Genomic DNA, 19,748 nt, shown 5'->3' on the forward strand with positions numbered 1-19,748 from the left:
CATGTACACACAGATGACAAAAATGTGTGGAAGTACCTTGTGCAGCTGACTCATGACACACCACAGTGGAACTTGGAATTTAACCAGGGATGAGGTGGACAACAATATGGGTGCAATGCAGTAATATTTATTGTGGGGTTAAATATATAAAAGGGGGAAAGGGAAATGAAAAGAAAAATGCAGTAAATAATTCAGTTGCTAGGCAGATTAACAGCCCAATCCTGAGTTGCCCGGTGCACAGGGCTGCAGCGTCACCGAAAATCACTGCCGCCACATCTTACATGCTCCAGGCAACCACCAACGGGTCCTTGGGAGAAGGGGACTTTCATTACCACAGGTAAAGACAGTAGCCCTGCAATGGCGCTACTCGATTCACTGCGAACCCAAAGGTTGGTGGTGAATCAAGAGCCTCTGTGTTGGGCAGTGAGCTAGATACTGAGGCTCTGGACCCAGTGGAGCTTTGCTCCACCAGTCCCGCCTCCCTCCCCCCCACTGCCTCTCCCCAGCACACCTCCACCTGCCCCTCTTCCTTCCTCCCCCCTCGCCAGAACGCCTCCTCCCCACCCTTCTTCCCCACCTGGCGGTAGCCCAGTAATACCGCTAGGCTACCACCAGCAGTAAGCTGGCGCGCACTGTTCAGGTTTGGGCCCTAAGCCGTTTCTAACCAACATTGCATATACGCCAGCCCCCAGGTGTACACATTTGGTCCCTGTTGTGTATATGCAGTGTTGGGCAGAAATGGCTTTACTGATACAACAGTGCAGACATTAGCTAGACCCTCCCTAGAAATGGAGTTCAAGGACTGTTCCCCCAAACCTTTCCAGGGTACCCAGAAGGCTGAAGTGGAGAGCAAGATGTGCAGTTATGGACTTCTGGGCCAATTTGGGTGTATGAAGATTACCTCATACCCCAGGTTAGCATTCCAGCAAACAATTTTCTTCTGCAAACCAGGCAAGGGTGCTTGCAAAGTTTTTTTAAAAAAATGTTTCAAAAATCTTTCATGATCCACTGGTGGGTCCTGACCCACAGTTTGGGAAACACTATGATATAGCAATCCCTCTTTAGAAGGGTTTGTCCTGGAGAGGTGGTTGCTGCTCCAGTTCAAGCAAATAATGCCTTAAGAGACCTGAGCTGTCTATTCCTCAGCTAGATCTAGATTGCTAGATCATTTAAAAGGTTCAAGTCTGAAACCTTTATTGGCATTAAAAGAAACAGTCAACGACACAAACAGTAACAAAGCCGGCGAATGACTGTAAAGATTAAAAAAAAACAGGCAGAGAATAAAAGACTATATAAATCAGGAGGGGAATTTTAACTTAGAAACAGCGGAAAGATAATCTGCTACAACATTAGTGATAGCCGCAGAACTGTCACTCAATAGGACAGATAGAGGATCAGCAGAAGAGCCAGAAAAAGAAGATATGGTAGGGATCAGGAGTGAGTCTCGGAGGGAATGGTGAGCAGGACAGCGAAATAGGATGTGAGCCACTGTGTCCGGCTCGAGAGAGCAAAAAGGGCATAGTCTGCAATCATATGGAATCTTGGAAAATCTACCGGAGTGAACGGCTGAAGGAAAAATGTTAAATCTTGCTAACATAAACGCTCTCCTCTTAATAGGATCAGTCAACATACTGAAATAATTAAGAAAACCACCACGTGAAGGGAGAAGACCAAAAAACTGAGGAGAACAGGTAGGGTTGAGATTAGAAAAAAGCTGAGTAGATTCAAGTTCCCAAAGTTTGACTTTAATAATTGAATGGGCCCTATGGAGATTGATATTGGCAAGGTGTTCGGGGGACAAACTCAGTGATGAAAGCTTGAGGTCGATAAGATGGAACCACTTAGAAAGGTAAGAATCCTTTAGTAAGTCTACCAGAAGGGACTCAGAGTGGATGTTTAAGTGTAATCGAAGCCAAAATTTAAAAGTAAGGGACCACGCAATAGTGGAAGGGAGGTGGCTCCCTAACACAAGTGCAAGGGAGGATATTCTGATTAAACTGGGGACTCCCAGAATTTGCCTAAGGAAAGAGGCAGCAACTTTGTCGAGATCCTGATTCACAGCTTCTATCCAAATAGGGACACCATACAATAATTGGGAAAGAATTTTGGTTTTATATATATGGCGAGCAGCAGGAATATACTGATTGCCGCTGGAGTAATGAAAGCGAGCAATCACGTTTAAGTGCAATGATGATAAGGAAATAATAGATTTCCTATGAGAGTGCCAGGTGTGACGAAAGTGGAAAATGATCCCTAAATATTTAAAGGTTTGAACTTGCTGGAAGGAAAGGGAGCCTATCTTCCAGGGGGATGGGGCCCAGGATTTGGCGAAAACTAAAATTTTAGTTTTCTCCGAATTAATTGTCAAATCATTGGATAAACAATAATCGAGAAGGGAAGACAGCAGGTGGTGGAGGCCTGATCTTGTAACAGATAATAGGACTGCGTCATCTGCATAAAGGAGAATAGGGATAGGAACACCATTGAGACAGGGAGCGGAATTCTGACCACTGGAGAGGTGAGGGGGGGAGATCTGCCAAAAAAGATTAAAGAGGAGAGGGGCAAGTATGCAGCCTTGGCGTACTCCTTTGTCGATGGAAATTTTGTCCGAAGTAGTACCCCAACCATCCAGCCAAACCCTACAGAAATTAAATGAATGGAGCTGGCGGATTAGAAAAAGTAGGCGGGGATCTATTCCAAAGCTGGCCAGTTTAGTCCACAACATGGCTCTGTTGATGGAATCAAAGGCTCCGCAAAGATCTATAAAGGCCGCGAAGAGTTTAGCGCCATGACGGACAGAGTACTTCTCGGCCAGATAAGAGAGCAGAAATGCATAATCAATGGTGGAAGCACCGGGACGGAACCCAATTTGTTCTCTGCCCAGGAGACCTTTAGTAAGAACCCAAGATGATAACCTGGTAAGTAAATATTTGGCGTAAAGCTTCCCAATAAAGGAGGCTAATTGGGCGATAATTCCTTGGATGGGCAGGGTCACCGTTCTTAGGGACTAGGGTTGAAGAAAGCCAAGAAGCGGGGAAAAGACCAGAATGATTAATTAGGGTAAAAAAGTTAGAAAAAGGTTCCAACCACCAAAGAGTGTTACTAATTAAGATTTCACTCAGAATGTCGTCAGGACCAGGAGCTTTCCCGGGTTTCATGATGTTAATCAGCCCCACTACCTCATCTGGAGTAATGGGAGGCCATTCTGGGAGAGTTGGTGGAGTGAGGGTTAAAGATTCCTGGGGATCAGTAGCAGAGAAGATTTCTGAAAAATGGACTACCCAGACGGGCGGGGAAATAAGGGAAGGTACATTCCCAGAATGAGTTAGAGTGGGTGACCAGGGGCCAGAAAGATTTGTGATCATTGGATAAAATTGCTTCTTGAAGCTGGAGCCATTTATGCTGGGCAAAAACGTGGTTTTTTTTCCTCCAAAAGAATCTGGCAGCATTTCCTGGAATGAAAATAAGACCTTAGAGCATCAGGGGAAGGGTTACTGTGCACTAAGAGGAAAGACTGCCTGACTCGAGCCTTAGCCAACCAACACTCTGAGTCAAACCAGGAAGGGACACAATTATCAGGGTGAGGGGGAAGGGAAGCTCCAAGATGTTGGGTTAGAGAGTTGGTGAGAGAATCATAAGTTAGGATGGCAGTAGAAGGCGAGTCAGTCTCTGCCAGCAAATGGCTTAGATTATTAGGCTCATCCAATTTGGTCCAGCGACGATAAACCTCCTCCGTCCTAGCAGACCATCTAATATGGGGTGGAGGCTGTGAGACAGGTTCCTCAGGCAAAGACATGGAAAGGGGGAGGGCTAGGGATAATTGGATGGGCAAGTGGTCACTGTCCAAACAGGAACTAACAAGGAAGTCAGGGAAAGACGGGCCAGGGAGGCAAGAACATAATCAAAGACGCTGGACCCCCTAGGAGCAAAATGAGTAAATTGGCTTGGGATGTCTCTTTCAATAGAACCATTACTAAATTGAGCTCCGAGCAAAAATCTACAAGGAAGGGGGCATAACTATTAATGACAAGATCTTTAGAGGACCTAGGGCCATGGAACCAAGGAGGATCATCCAGGTCCCAGTTCATAGAATGGGCCAATGCGGAGTTGTTTGGTCCTAATCTGGTGTTAAGGTCACCCATGATCATGGGGAGAGCAGAGGGCATAGAGGTCAAACATTTCCCGACAAGGATCTTAGCCTCACTCAATAAACATGAGGGGAAGGAACAGAGGGCGGAATATACATATTGACCATTATAATCTTAAGCTCGTTACATTGGAATAGAAAGGCTTGCAAGAGGCGAGATTGAGAGGGAAGGGGGGATAAGGAAAACCGGGCAGAAGGGCTTAACAAGCAACAAAGACCTGCATGAGGGTGACCCAAGTGCTTACATTTAAAAGCTGGGAGGTGGTAGAAAATAAACCCAGGGAGGAATGGCGGGGACAAAGACCAAGTCTTTTGCAAGAAAATAATGTCAAAACGGGCCGAGAAGCTGGTAAAGTCATGGTCAGATTTCTTTTTCTCCCATCCTGCAATGTTCCAGGATACCGGCTTGAGGGCAGAGGTCAGGACCGGAGCAGTCTGGGGGGCATCCAATAGTCAGCGAATAGAGTTGGCCGAAATTGGGCCCTTAGTGGGGCCAGATAGGATGCTTCCCGTTGTGGTGGAGGGCACTCTTATAGAGGATCCAGTTGACAATAAGGGAGAACAGTTGACAGAGGTAGATGGGTGAGTATGAACTGGGAGCTATGGAGAGGGCTCCATATGAATGGGCAATCTTCCCTCAACGGAGTTAGGACCTGAGAAGTCATGATTCAGGGGGGGTTCAAGTTGAGCTGAAGCGTCGATGAGGAAAAAAGGACCACCTTGGGAGCGCCTGTCCACAATACAGGTAGGAGATAAGGGAATACTCGGTCGGGAAACAAAGGGGAGGGAAGGAGAAATGCTCTTGCTGGAAGCAGGTGGAGCAGTTGGGATGCCACAATCAGGTGAAGTCCTCAAAGGGCGACTGGAGGTCGCAGAATCGGCGCAAGGCTTCACAGTGGGGGAGCCAAAGTTGAGAAGTAAGCTAGCCGAGCAGTCTGGAGGATCCAGTTGAAGATCGAAGCAACAGGGTTAATGGAAACAGCCAACGGGGCAGAGGCAAGGTCGAGCAGAAGGGAGTGCTCCGGGGAGGAATCTTGCAAGGTGGCTTTAGATGGGAGAAGGCTCACAATGGCACACAATGGCAGCGTTCCTAAAATATCTATGGGAGAAAATACTAGCCCCTTCCAGACTTCTGGCGCGTGAAAACAGCAGCCCTGGGATGTAACCGGAATTGAAATATAACAGAAGGCGATCCGAATACAAGGAAGATGTCAGTCTCTCGGTCCTTAGGAGGTTGATAGAAGATGAAGGTACCTTCAGTAAGGTGGCCAGGTGGCTCTTGGCCAACTTAGTCCGGGACCAATCAGGAATCCTTCCTTGATAGGAGAATACTGTAATCACAGCGCATTTAGGTTCGTAAATGAGCTGGGAGGTAACTTTGGAAGAAGTAGGAATGTGAGGAGCCTCCGCAGAGAAATTAGAGAAGGGCTGGGGAGCACCAGACTTGGGGTCAACAAGACTGTTGGAGTGGATGGAGTACATTGTGGAAACAGTTTGGTAGAGTCCCTTTAAGAGATCAATAGCATGATCTAACTGGATAAATATTTGGCCTACAGTCTTGGCCATCAAAAGCGAGTGCTTCGAAATCAAGTCTGGAATTCCATGTTTCAGGAGGGCACCATCATCAAAAGCTCCATCACCAGGCAAAGGAATGTATTGTTGACTCTCCTGGCGCATGCTGGAGGAGGCACTGGACTCCAAACAAGCAACTCCAGGAGAGGTGGGGGATGGGCTCAGTGAGCGAGCTGCAGGGAGTGAGGATTGAGAGGGAAGGAAATAGGCCTCCAGCCTCAATTGTTTAGAATTGGGTATAAGCACACCAGCGTCAGGATTCCCCGGAGAGAGTATCCTTTTCTTCCCCATCGAGCAAAAAGAAATACTAAATATTATCCAGGAGGCACCCACTCACAGTTCAATATGGCGTCAGATAAGAACTTTCCAGCTGGCAAGAAGAGACGAAAAATGCTCCTTAAATCCTTGTAAACAGGCAAAATTGGACGCAATGAGTTCAAAAGAGTTCAGAAGACATTCCAACGACCTGATAAGGTAGTGGAAGGGAAAACAGCATGCCAGGAACTTGAAAACAAAATAAAAAGATAAAAAAACAACAGAGTTCCCACTCCCTGCATCTGCACAGCTGAGAATCTCCGACGCCCCCCTCCATTTAAAAGGTTTATAGCAAAGGGAGTCTAAAAGAGAGATTCTGAGCTCCCACCCCATACTGGTGAGCATGGCACCCAGATTGCAGAGAGGACTGAAGGAAACAGAGGATGATAGTCAAATGGAAGGAAAAATATTAGACCAACTCATCAATGGACCACAGATTGTTTGAAGGTAAAATAAGGCCAAGTATACCTCTCCTTTATCAGCTTTGTTGTTCTGGGCATAGAGCAATGCAGAAGCCATAAGTCTAGATCAGCATTTCTCAATGTTTGTCCTTTGATGTACCACTTCTTATTGTCCATCTATTGGTAGTACCACCAAAAGTGTTACTTTTGGTACCAGTCATCAACTGCTGATGATATCATTGCCAGTTACTTCTGGGTTGGGAGGCCAGATATGACGTGACAAACACTAGTAAAAGGTTCAGGGTGGATGGGAGGGCTTTTTTGAGCATGTGAAAAGCATGCTTTGGAGCTCTGCTCACCAAGCCAAGGCTCTTACTATTGTTTGTTGTATTGTGTCACTGGTCTTGTTCCCAAGTAGCAGGTGTTTGGGAGTCCCATGAGTACCACCATACACCACCTCAAGTACCACCAGTGGTACCTATAACACTGATTCAAAAACACCGGTTTAGATTGCTAAAAACCACAGGTTCATGGAGGAGATTCAGGGGAAAGAGTTGAGTTCAAGTGGAGGAGAAAGGGAGGAATGGGATGTGAGGCATAAAAGCTGAGGACCTTTCCAGTGGGGGAGGTAATGATGGCTTTGGTGAGGCTGCTCAGTGAGCACCGAGCCATGGTTTATCCAGACTTGAGGAGGGAAGCATGAGGAAGGGCAAGGAAAGAGGACAAGGAAGAGGCTAGTTGCCTTCCTAGGTAATGGAAATTCTGGGTGGCTGGGAGGAGAGTGCATGATGCAGCACCAGCAGCACAAATCTCCGACACACCAAGGATGGGTGGGATGAGAAATGTACACCGGGGAATCTATGGCCAGACCATTTATTGTGTTTCTTTCTGGTCATATACTGATGTAGAGTCTTTTGTAGGATAAAGTCATTCTGGACCATCCTTTCATTAGGAGATGATTTGATCGGTGTCCATCATCCACAAAAACTGTGGCAGAATTCCATGAGAATGCATGGCCTGCTTGACTTCTGTGAATGCTCTAAATATGTACATGAGGGACTGTTGCCCTTGGCTTCTACTGGCAAGAAAGGAAAAGACAAAATGCCTTCTTGATACGTAGGGTCTGCTTTCTTCCAGAAGAGACATCAGAGACATCACAGAAATAGCTTTCTTCCACTACTTTTCAAATAGTATAGATGCTCAGGCTATTAAAAAGAGCATTAGCAGGCATCTTCTGAAAGCAAAGCCACTTTTAACGGAAAAAGATTGCCGTGGCAACGGAAAGTGCTTCTGTGCTCAGAGAGATTTGTGTTGTGAGTTGTGTGGAGCTTTTCCAAACAGGTCTCTTCTGTTGACAGAAATTCATATTTCAAAAGGTGGCCACATTTTGTTTGCCAGAAAGGATTATGTCGTGTATTGGTTTGATATAACAAAGCCTTAAGATTTTCAGTTCATCCTATTTGAGCTTCAATATGTGCTAGAACAGCTTGGGCTAGTCAGACTGAAATGTATTTTCCAGCTTAAACTCGATAAGAAAATTGAGGATCCAGGAAAAGGTTGGTTTCTGTTTTGAGGGTGTTAGGACTTAAATTACATGGATATTTTATGAGGAAAGGCTACAACGTTTGGGCCTCTTCAGTCTAGAAAAGAGGCGCCTGTGGGAGGACATGATTGAGACATACAAAATCATGCAGGGAATGGACAGAGTGGATAGAGAGACACTCTTTTCCCTCTCACATAACACCAGAACCAGGGGATATCCATGAAAGTTGAGTGTTGGGAGAGTTAGGACAGACAGAAGAAAATATTTCTTTACCCAGCGTGTAATTAGTTTGTGGAACTCCTTACCACAGGATGTAGTGATGGCATCTTGCCTGGATGCCTTTAAGAGAGAATTGGACAAATTTCTGGAGGAAAAGTTCATTTTACAAGTCATAGTAGGTATGTGCAAGCTCTTGGTTTTAGAGGCAGGCTGCCTCTGATTGGGGTAGGGCACCAGGGCACAGGTTGTGTCTGTTGTCTTGTGTGCTCCCTGGGCATTTGGTGGGCCACTCTGAGATACAGGAAGCTGGACTAGATGAGCCCTTGGCCTGATCCAGCGGCACTCTTCTTATGTTCTTGTTCTCCTGGGGAAGGAGACACTTCCTTACACAGCCATTGCCCTGGGCTCACTTATCATGATATGCATGTAGTCACTTGGAAAGCTGTTCAACTTTTCTCCATATGGGTTCCATTTATTTATTTATTAGATTTGTATTCCGCCTTTCTCCCCAATGGGCACCCATGGCAGATAACAATCAAATTGAAAATACAAAGTGAAATACAAATAAACATTAAAAATAAGAAACAATTAAAAACAATTAAAACAAGATAAAATACATAGCAGCAGCAGATTAAAAGCACACAGTAAAAGACATAATATATAGAAGCAGTCCTTATAAGGCCTTGAAGGCTTTCCTGAATAAAAAAGACTTCAGGCCCCACCAGAACGTTAATAATGAGGAAGCTGTCTTCAATTCAAAGGGGAGGGAATTCCATAGTGCAGACGTGTTGGTTTATGCCAATATTGTCTTCACCACACAGCCAAACTAGATTGCCCCATAGCTATCTGTGCATTATAGTAAGCAGTGATGGGGTACTTGGCTCCTATAAGCCCACATTCATATCAGCTTCAGTGACTTTTATCAAATGATGCTAAGACCCATTGACATGTTACAACAAAGCATAATGTGGCCTTGTGTATGTGTGCTTTTTGGTTTTGTTCTTGTAAATACATGCAAAATGTGGTGGAATCATGTGTAGTATAGCTCAGCTCCCCACGACTGAGTTGGGAGTCAAGCATGGCCAGCATTGTTGGGCAGCATGTCAAAGACAGCTCTGGTGATGATGCCATCCCCTGGCTCTGTAGGCAGGATGCTCAGCCTCAGCTAAGCTGCAGATGGAGCAGGGGGGGCAGACAGCTGCCTTTAAAAGCTACTCAGGAAGATGGGTAGCTAGGTGAGAAAGATTCAAGTTGAGAGAGGAGAGCAGAGGGGAGGGGGGAATGAGGTGTGGGTGAAGGGAAAGAGGAAGATGCACGGGAGAAGCAGAGGTGGAGGAAGGAGGAAAGAAGGGAAATGACTAAAGGGGGATTGAAAGATCAGTGAAAGGACAGACAAGTGGCAGAAAGGGAAGAAAGCTCCAGTTCCCGAGGTAGCCAACCCGTGGAACATCCTCCCAGCATCTGGAGAGATGGGAGCAAAAGCCACACCATCTGGCCCATCAAACTATGGCCAGGATCATTTGGGCAGAAGCCACAGAAAGAGGCCCCCCCCTTTATGAGGTCGCTCTTGCCTCTCTGTGGCCTCCCTGTGATGGCATCTCCTAGCTTCCCTGTGATAACAGACCCAGTGACTCAGATCCAAGAACTAAACTTTTTGTATAATTTTGGAATATTACTGTGCAACAAATTTCATGGAGCACAATAGTACCGTACCTATAGCAATTGCTTAGGAAAGGAGATTCTGGCAGGTGTAGCATTTCTTACTCCTGAAAGCAGCCTAAGCTGACATATGTATATACGCAGAAGAGAATAAAAAGCAGACAGCCAGGAAAATGGGCAGGTTTCATGCACAAAACTTGCTAATTATCATGACTGACTGTGAATGAAGATTCTCTTTTGTGCTGCTCAGTATTGCCTGATGACCTCTGAAGTTTGGACGGTTGGTCCAGAAAAGTGTTTAACGCATTCTGATACCCTCTTCCGAAACGGTGGCATCTGCTAACAGTGCTGCTGTGCCATTCTTGCAATATTTGGAACAGCAATTAGCATGTCTCCTAAGCATTTATTTGCTGGCACAGCTCTTGCCAGGCCATTTTGCAGGACCAAAATGACAACAACAGTGAAACTAATTTAGCTACATAATTGCAACTCCATAAACAGCATTATTATCACCCCCATAAATTGCTGTCCCTGTCTGCCTATATCTTATAGGGGGAAAAAGATTAGGCTCATTAATCCATCCAACCCACTTAGAATTCTGTCTTCCAAAATCTAGGGTTATAGATTCTCTTTCTTTTACATTTCCTGAACCCCTGTGATTATCGGTTATGAAATATAGGATAATGAACAGTGAGCAAATTGATAGTTGATTTGTTGTCTCCGTTTTCAGGGGCAATGTTGAAAAGGCCAGCTTCTTTAATGGGATTGTTCTTATTAAAACTCTAAGCTACTGTTGTAAGCTACTCATGGGTGGTTGTTGTTTTGGTCATAGCTACATTTAAAAAAAAAGAAAGTAGATACTCATACAGGAAAAACAATTTTACACTTTTTCTCCTCTCCCACGAATAAAAACCAAGATAGTTTTGTTTGCTCCAGTGGTCCTGAGTTATTCTTTCCATTTTGGTATCCCCACCAGCCCAAGACCTCCATGCTCAAGTGAGAGATGCCTGGATGTTCCTACTGACAGTTCTGAAGGGTTTCACACCAATAAGTGGACACACACACCTGCACAGGGAAGGAGGATCTGCTTATTTTTCTATTTGCAGATTTTTATTTTGCCTTTCCACCTCCACATAGGTCATCAAGGCAGTTCACATCACATCAAACCAGACAGCAATCAAATCAACAAGGGAAAAATAGAAAATCATAATTAAAACCAATTAAACAATAACAATTTTTTTTAAAAGACTAAGGGTGCAATCCTAACCCACTTTCCAGCACCAACATAAGGGCAATGCAACCCCAAGGTAAGGGAACAAACATTCCCTTACTTTAAGGAGGCATCCGTGAGTGCTACCCAATTGCGGGATGCAGTTCACGTCTCATTGGCATAGCTATGCCAGTGCTGGAAAGTTGGTTAGAATTTGGGCCTAACTTGCAAGTTTGGGGCTGGCTGAGGCTCGGCCCAGGGCAAGGGGAAAAAATTCCCCTTAGCCTGGGGGAGAGTCACAGTGGCCCCAATGGGTCTACTCAGATCTGCACCACCTAAAGAGGTAGTGCAGATCCAGGCAGAACGGAGCAGCCTGAAGCCGTTCCATGCTGCCCAGGAATGGAGCTAGGATCCAGTATAACTGCTGGGTTCTGGCCCCACCTCCTGTTTGCCTCCCACTCACCCACAGTCCCGCCTGCCACCCGCTGAAAAATCAGATAGAGAAAAGTTATCTTAAGGGGCAGGGCAGGAGAAAGGCAGCAACGTGATCCCCAGGATTGCGTCGCTAAGGGGGGCTGCAGGGACTGGGATGCACTCACCAGTTCCTGCAGCAGCCTTCTTGGGCTGCAGGGAGCCCTACGTGAGTGTCTGCAGGGCTCCCCAGTCTTCTAAAAGTGAAAGTGGAGCAATCGCGCTCCACCTCCGCAAAACCTGCTCGCAGATGCTCGTGGAGGGTTCCCCGCACTGCAGGAAGGTGCTGCAGGAACTGGTGAGTGCATCCCAGTCCCTGTAGCTGCCCTTTCCCTCCCCTCCCCTGCAAGGACTTACTGCGGTCCTCAAACTTCCTGAGAGTTTGCAAACCGCAGCCTTAAGGATGCCTCTGACTACCTCCGCACCACAGGATGCAATGCGTGCCCTATTGGCTCAGCTGCACCGGTACTGGAAAATTGGATTGGATTGGGCCCTCAGTCATGCATTCCTTCATACAAGTTTGAGAAGGAAGTAGAAAATGGAGAAAGACCTTAGATTCAGAACAGAGTAGGTAAGCAGATTTGTATGGGAAGAGACAGTCCTTCAGTAATTTTGATCTCAGAACTGGAAGTCACATCCTTGAATCAGAAGTGGTTTGCAGTTGTGTTGGAGAGGTGTTCTAAGGCTGGAGAAGACCTGTGGTTTCCGGTTGCCCTGGGCACCTCTGAGATGTGGGCCCAGCATCCATGGATAATGGAATCCATGGGTGCTGAGCCCACAGATACTGTATAAGTGGCTATGACTGAAAGTGCTTTTTAAATTTTGGCTATTCACAACTGAGTGCATGATACAGTATAAATTTACTTACTTGAGAAGATTGCTCCTTGAAGGCATATCTTAGATAGCAGAGGGGAAAAATCAGTTTGTGTCCTGTGAACAAAAGGGGCTCCCCCCTCATTTCATTCTAAGCCTTTACTAGCTCTACTTCTTAGAAGGACCACTGAGTAGAACAAAAGTAGCACTTAGCCCTAGATAGGGTATGTGAAAGAAAACACTTGAATTGTTCCTTATGGGACTCCATGCTTAACTCAGATTAATTGGTGGAGTAATTAATAAAGATTTAGTTAATTAATCAGTGGGGACCAGTTTTAATTTGTAGGGATGAAGCTTGTTTGTTTTTATGCTAACTTGATTCTGAATCTGAATATACCTATAAATAGTACAAATGAGAAAATATGATGGGTGAGTTTTCCATTTACCAGTGAGTGGGAATAGGGTGTGTATTAGCTTTAATTCAGCTATCAAATATTTCTTTCAGCAGCCCAAAAGCCAACTGAACTGAAGATTTGGTAAGAAGGATACTTATTTAAATGTAATTCATTCATGGATTGATTCATGTATTAATTGATTTAACAGGCTGATGATTAGACAACTTAATGGTGCACTTCTATCTATATCTACTCAGAAGTAAGTCCCTCTGAGTTCAGCAGGGCTTACTCCCAGATACATTTGTATAGGATTGCCGCCTAAAACGACCTTAATAGGTTGACAGCCCTACTTAATATACATCTTGGAATCTGTAAACATTTAACTATGATTCTCACTTGAGATTCCCAGAATAAAATAGAACATACTATATTCCAATCTTAGCATTTAATAGAGGTTGCAAGGTGATTTTCTCTGCTTCACTGGGATGTCGGACTGTGGAACTCAATAAAAATTTTCTGCAATAAGAATGTTCAAACTGGCAAAGCATAAGGGGAATTTAATCATACCGATAAACCAGGGGTCATAATTCGGACTTTGAATACAAAACCATTCAGATAAGGAAACTCCAAGTAAAGTGAGTTTATATGTTATATGTGAGATTAGGATGCTGGCTGTTATTTGTCCTAGAATTTCCTGCAGTGATTTTTACATATTTTATTACAAATATGACAAGCATATTATTTATTGATTAATTAATACTTAATAAGAGAACACTTCACTTATACAATGAACACAAAAATAGAAAATATTATTGTTTAAGCAGCATAGTTTTTATAACCATCTCATTTTGTTGAAACATCTTAGCAAGTGACCATTTCAACTCAATTATAAGATCCACCTCTATCATAGCCTTCCCAACAGTGGTAAAAAAATTCACAAGTTCAAGATTTCAGCCTTGTACTTCCAGGGAGGCAGCAGCAAATGGGAGGGATCTCATTTCTTTCCATCTTCCGTTTTGCTTTGTGGACTTTCACTTGTTTTCTCATAATGGTGTTGTGTGCAGTAGAACAAAGTGTAGACATTTTTTTTTTTTTGTATATTTGTAGAAATATTTTATATATTAAGAAACTGATATTCAGGAGAATGCCTGCAGAATTGTGTTACATTTATTGACTGATCACTATTGCTTTTAAAGTATTTGACAGCATGCCTTCTAGAGTTTGCCAAAAGTCATATATTTGATTACGGCAGAAGGTGTGGCCTGGAGGTTGAAGTGCCGCCTGCCTGATGAAGCTAAACAGGATCATCTTTGGTCTCGCCTTGGATGGGTGACAGGAAACTACTGACAGATCTTCATGGAGGATTGTGAAGGAGTCAGGAGGAGTCTGCTGGCAAGAAATGGACAGTATCTTGATAACCAGTCTCAGGCATGATTTGTTGCCACCTGTGGAAGCTTGGACAGTGCATTGCAGCTGTGCAGCCAGAACAACAACCGCACTACAAAGGGAACATATTTGGAGAAATGGAGGGTTCTATGAGCTTTCTTCACAATGTAAAAACCCCATTGAAAAATGGGGTTTATAGTCATGCTACCTATGTAAGTCTCCTTGAGTCTTTGAGAAAAGTAGTATATAAATAATGTAATAATTAAATATTTTGATGTTTCATATACAGGTGCAACCTTGTTATACACAGATTTTTTTTGACTCAACATGAATGGCCACTGCAAATGAGAAGGAATGTGATGATCCCTGGAGAAGGGGGAAAAAATCCATCCCAAATCAAAACAAAACAAATCACACTTTTAAAACAGCTTTTCTTACTATTGTAGAGAGAGTCATGCAAGGGATTGCAGGTATAACCTAATTATTCACAGATTTTTCTATCTTGTGATGAGAAGGGCCCTTTAAATTAAAGGACACCCATGTGAAAAAAAAGATCACTTTGCTCTGCATGAAGGGAGGGGTTGCTGGCTCACCTGGAGAGAGACTGATTGATGGATTGTCTGCCTAATGACTCTGTCTTAACATCACAAAGGTCAGCAAGGCTGTTTTTAAATCACCTGAGCAAAGGGACTTTTTAGATGGATTTGCTTTAGTGCTATTTTCGCCATCCACCTGAGTTCTGGGAATGGAACCCTCATAAATAATGAGACTCAACCTGTACTCATGAAGTAGTAGACCCTAGAATTATATTTAGGGGTTGACTTATTTGACCAATGTAAATGGCATTGCTGGTGGGTGATGGCATATGTAATCTGTGGTAGGAAACAGAGGCTGCAATCCTATCCACACTTTCCTGGGAGCAAGTTCCATCAAACACAATAGGACTTACATCTGAGTAGACATGCATAGGATTGTGCCCAGAGGCTTTCCCCTCCATTTCCCAATTCCCCTTCGTCCAAAGCAACATACTTATCACTGATGATAAGGAAGGCAGCTGGCACTCCCTGAACCCTAGAATATCCTTCCGAGTAGCTTTTTCTTTTTCCTTTAGTAGATACTGGAATAAATATTTTGGAAGCCGAAACAAGACATATCAAAGTTCATCCTACTTAGCAACAACTGTATATTTGTGTACATATGTCTTCAGGCCAGGCAACTCCTAACTGTGAGCTTGCTAAGCCACAAACCTCGCAGCCATAATGTGGAAAATAAAGGCAGCCATAAGGTGGACAGCGCAGGTAATATGGAGAGGAGTGTCATGGAGTTTCTTCCAAGTAGTACATAGTGAGAGCCAGTGGTGAGTTTGCTGAATAATTCACTACCAGGCTGAGTCAGCTGTTGATATGAGAAACAGAGCTGGAGCCAGGTTTCTGAAGGTCCAAGGGCAAAGTCCTATGGCACCTTCCCCTCCCTGATTGTATGTAGGATGCTACTAGTTGCACAGTTCAGAGGTCAACTTGACCAAGTGTCCTTCTGATGGGCAAGGGCCATCTCTGATGCTACCCTATTTAAGTTTTAAAAAACCTATTTTCTAGGGCTGTGCCCAATTCTCTGGTGTCTTTTCCTATTATGCCATTTGGCGAAATCTTGAGGATTTTGTTGGTGGTGTCATTCCTGAAGTTTCATTTAATTTATCATATTTGGATTCCACCCTTCTCTAAGTAGTGGCAAAAATGCATGCCAGACCCTATCCCCAATTTTCCAACCTGCCCCAGTCCCTTCTTCTCCTTAGACTTAGGCCAGTAAAATAGCTGGCATGGGTTCAAGGAGAACCATAGACCAGGGGTGCTCACACTTTTTTGGCTCGAGAGCTACTTTGAAACCCAGCAAGGCCCGGAGATCTACCAGAGTTTTTTTTTTACAATGTTCGCGCCATCATAACATATAACATTTATGTGTACAATGTATGTTGGTGTACCTTGAGCCCCACTGAGTATAACAGGACTTACTCCTGAGTAGACATGCCTAGGATTAGGCTGTGAGGCTGCAATCCTAGCCACACTTACCTGGGAGTAAGCCCCATTGAGTACAATGGGCCTTACTCCAGGCGTTTCCTCCCAGAGGCACCTGAAGGGGGGGGTCGGCACTCCGCGATCTACTCATTTTGCCTCGTGATCTACTGGTAGATCGTGATCCACCTATTGAGCACCCCTGCCATAGACGATCAGCTAGCCTACAGGAAGGTGAGATGTAAGAATTTCCTGATGTCTTGATGATAAGGGTGGTTGAGCAGTGGATCAGATTGCCAAAGGAGTTCGTGGATTTTACCAGAGACTTGACAGTCACCTGCTCAAGATGCTCTAGGACAGGAGCGTCAAACATAAGGCCCGGGGGCCGAATGTGGCTCCCAGAAGCTTTTTATCTGGCCCTCAGGCTCTCAGTTGCTGAGCAGTGCTGAGGTGTTACTGCTGAAACAGCAGCCCACATGATAATTGAGCTTTCCCATATCTTGAAATATGATCAAGATTTGTGTATTTTCTCTTCTGTCATTTGCAGTTAATGAGAACAAAGTGCTGATTTCTGACCATCAGCTGCTTAATGTCACTTTCTGGTTAATGACGTCACTTCTGGGCCTCAGCAGGCGCCCTGAATGCTAACTTCGTCCCTCTGTATGTAACGGGTTTGACACCCCTGCTCTAGGAGGATTTGCTACTACAGGCAGGGGGTTGGACTAGATGACTTTGTGGGCACCTTCCAACTCTGAGTCTATGAACTCAATGCATACAGTCATTTTACAGTTCCAGTTTCTATTACAGGTTCTTACTCTTAGTCACCATTAATTGTCATGGAATCAAGTTCCACACCTTGTGTTTAGCACTGATATATTATTTGTTTATACAGCAACTGTTACCCTGCACATGCCTGATCTTATCTGAACTTGGAAGCTAAGCAGGGTCAGGCCTGGTTAGTACTTGGATGGGAGACCGCCTGGGAATACCAGGTGCTGTAGGCTTATACCATAGTCTTTCGAGACTGAAGGTTGCCAACCAACCATTATTTGTTTGTTTATAGTATATACTGCTTGTCTGATATTCAAAGCAGTGTACAACATAGAAATAAAACATCAAATAAAAACATTAAAATTATAACATTTTATAAAATTATAAATTTTATATCAACAACTGGCACGATAGGTCTCATTCGGGCTCAGACTGTACTGAATTCCCTCCCAGTTTCTAGACAAGACTTGAATGTGTTTATTAAGGAAGGTTTTTTAGTTGATCAATAAATGTTGGCTTTGAAGTAAAAAGTAGCAACATATGTAGTGCTAAACTCTTGTTAAGATTTCTTAACTTTTGACACCTGTACAGGAAACCTGTTAGACCTTCCAACAAGTCTGTTTAAGTGGCTGGATCCTAATTCAGACATTAAGACTGACAACATTCTTTCTAGCACTTGTGAAGACACTAATGGTGCAATCCTGCGCGTGTTGACTCAGAAACAAATTCCACTGTGCTCAGTTAGATTTACTTCTGTACATGTGATTGCACCTAATTACACTCTGAATAATTTACTTAGAAATAAACACTCAAAGGTAAGATTAATAGAAGTGAATGAGATATAACACCACAGGCTTATAGCTGGCCCAATAATGGAGGATACAGTTTATGCTTCCCTTAGAACTCGACTACCTAGAGACCTGGGGGAAGCACTGGTTTAGCCATGCCTCAAAGACTGAAGGCTGGAACTTGGACCTGCCATTTCATGAGCCATTGTAAATATCTTACTCTGCTTTCTTCCTTTTGTGCTATTCTTTTCTTCTTCTTCAATGGATAAGTTCTGCATGTGGTTGCCCATATATGAAACAAATGCTTGACATTTACAAATGTCAATTTAATAATAAGCTCTGGAGGCCCTTGCCTTGACACTAGCTTCATTCAAAGAATGAAAAACAGCTGTCTCTTTCCAGTGAATCAAGTTGTGGATGTGGGTACAGCATATTATCGATTGTCTTTAAATGAATTGTCTCTGATATGAGTACCCAGTTGGTCCCTGTTCTTCTCCATAGCATTTCATGGTGATTAATCTCACAGCAAACCACAGGTATAAGTCCATTTGTCTTTTCCCAGTGTGTGCTTTGTTTACTGGAGTTCCATAGGCTGTTTGGAATAACTTTTCCGGCTCTTCAGCACTTTTATGTGCTCATTTTTTTTAATTGTTCTGTGTGTGTGTGTGTGTGTGTGTGTGTGTGTGTGTGTGTGTGTGTGTGTGTGTGTTGTGTAGCTCCCCAGGAGATATAGATTTCCTGGTGGGAATGCAACCTAGACATAATGAATAAGATCAAATGAGACAAATTGGATATTCTGAAGACACGTGATGTAAATGTGCTATTGAAACTGGTATTTCCTTGTAAGTTATGTGATTGGGAGACTGCTTGGGAACTTTCCATTTAAGGAATATTCTGTATGGGGGGAACACAGCTAAAATAGCTGGAAGAGAAAGGGTTGAGTAGCCCACTCTGCTACCACTTCTCTGCTCTTGTTTGTTCTAATTTGGTGGTAGATGATCAAGGAGATAGCTAAACTACACTCTGTCATTATAGTATTTTAGTTTTCCATGGTTTTTTTTTTTTAATATAGAGGAATCATTCAAACATTCAGTGCTCTACCTGGAATGATACATTTTAGGAAGGGCTGTACCACATATGATTTGGTAGACTAGTTCTAACTCAGAGAAAGCAGGAGTCATTTTTCAAACTGATGGCTAGTGGCTTTTTCTATGGAGACTGAACATGTTTATTTTGGAACCCATAATCATTACCACAGATATGCTAGCAGTGCAGTTCTATGCGCAAATAGCCTGAGTTTTTCTGCTTTGCAGAACAATGTCTGAGTGACAGCCTTCATGATCTATTCTAAGCCCATCCAGCACGAAGGGGGTCTGGGAATTTTTCCCCATATCATGCACCCTTCCATCTGTGTCTGAGTCTTCTTGGCAGAAGCTTTATTACTGGGTTTGGTGCACTGCAATTGCCTGCAGAGTGTAGTCTATATCCTATGCTCTGCCTTGGGAGAGTGGACAGGATGGACAATGGTAAAAATTAAGATTTTGGGTGTGTTCCCTTCTTCATTGTTTGCTGTAGGCTATTGTGCTCCAATGCCAGCTCTGATGTTGGGCAGGGTTGTGCTGATGTTTGAGGTATGTTTGAGTTTAGGATATGGTGTACATTGGTTTCTCTGCATCCAACCCCCATCCCACCCCTGTCTCCACCTAGTTTTGGGGTTTGTGTCTGCTGTGGTAGCACTGGTGGTTAAGATAGATTGGCATAGCATTGCACCAGCATCCATGACATGCCCACTAGTGAAACTGGGGCGATGACTGTGGGGCATCTCTGCCAGCAGGCCTATAGTTTCACTGGTGGAACTGTTGTTATACAGTTGGTCTCTCTTTATCCATTGGCTCATCATCCATGGATTTTCTTCAATGTTGGTGCTGAGCCCATGACTGGAGGGTCTTGGAGACCTCTTGGATGTGACCGGAAGTACCTTCCAATTGCTTCTGGTAGGACTTCTGAAAGGCACTTCCAGTTTTTCTGCCTGGCCCCCATAGATTCTAT

General features: G+C 44.0%; 1 pseudogene; it reads left to right on the top strand.

Annotated features, from left to right (window-relative positions):
* The first annotated feature begins 17,024 nt into the window (after window positions 1-17,024).
* On the top strand, window positions 17,025-17,144 carry LOC136646977 (5S ribosomal RNA; annotated as a pseudogene).
* Window positions 17,145-19,748: the final 2,604 nt, after the last annotated feature.

This window comes from Tiliqua scincoides, chromosome 3, assembly GCF_035046505.1.
Source record: "Tiliqua scincoides isolate rTilSci1 chromosome 3, rTilSci1.hap2, whole genome shotgun sequence".
NCBI classification, from domain to species: Eukaryota; Metazoa; Chordata; class Lepidosauria; order Squamata; family Scincidae; genus Tiliqua; species Tiliqua scincoides.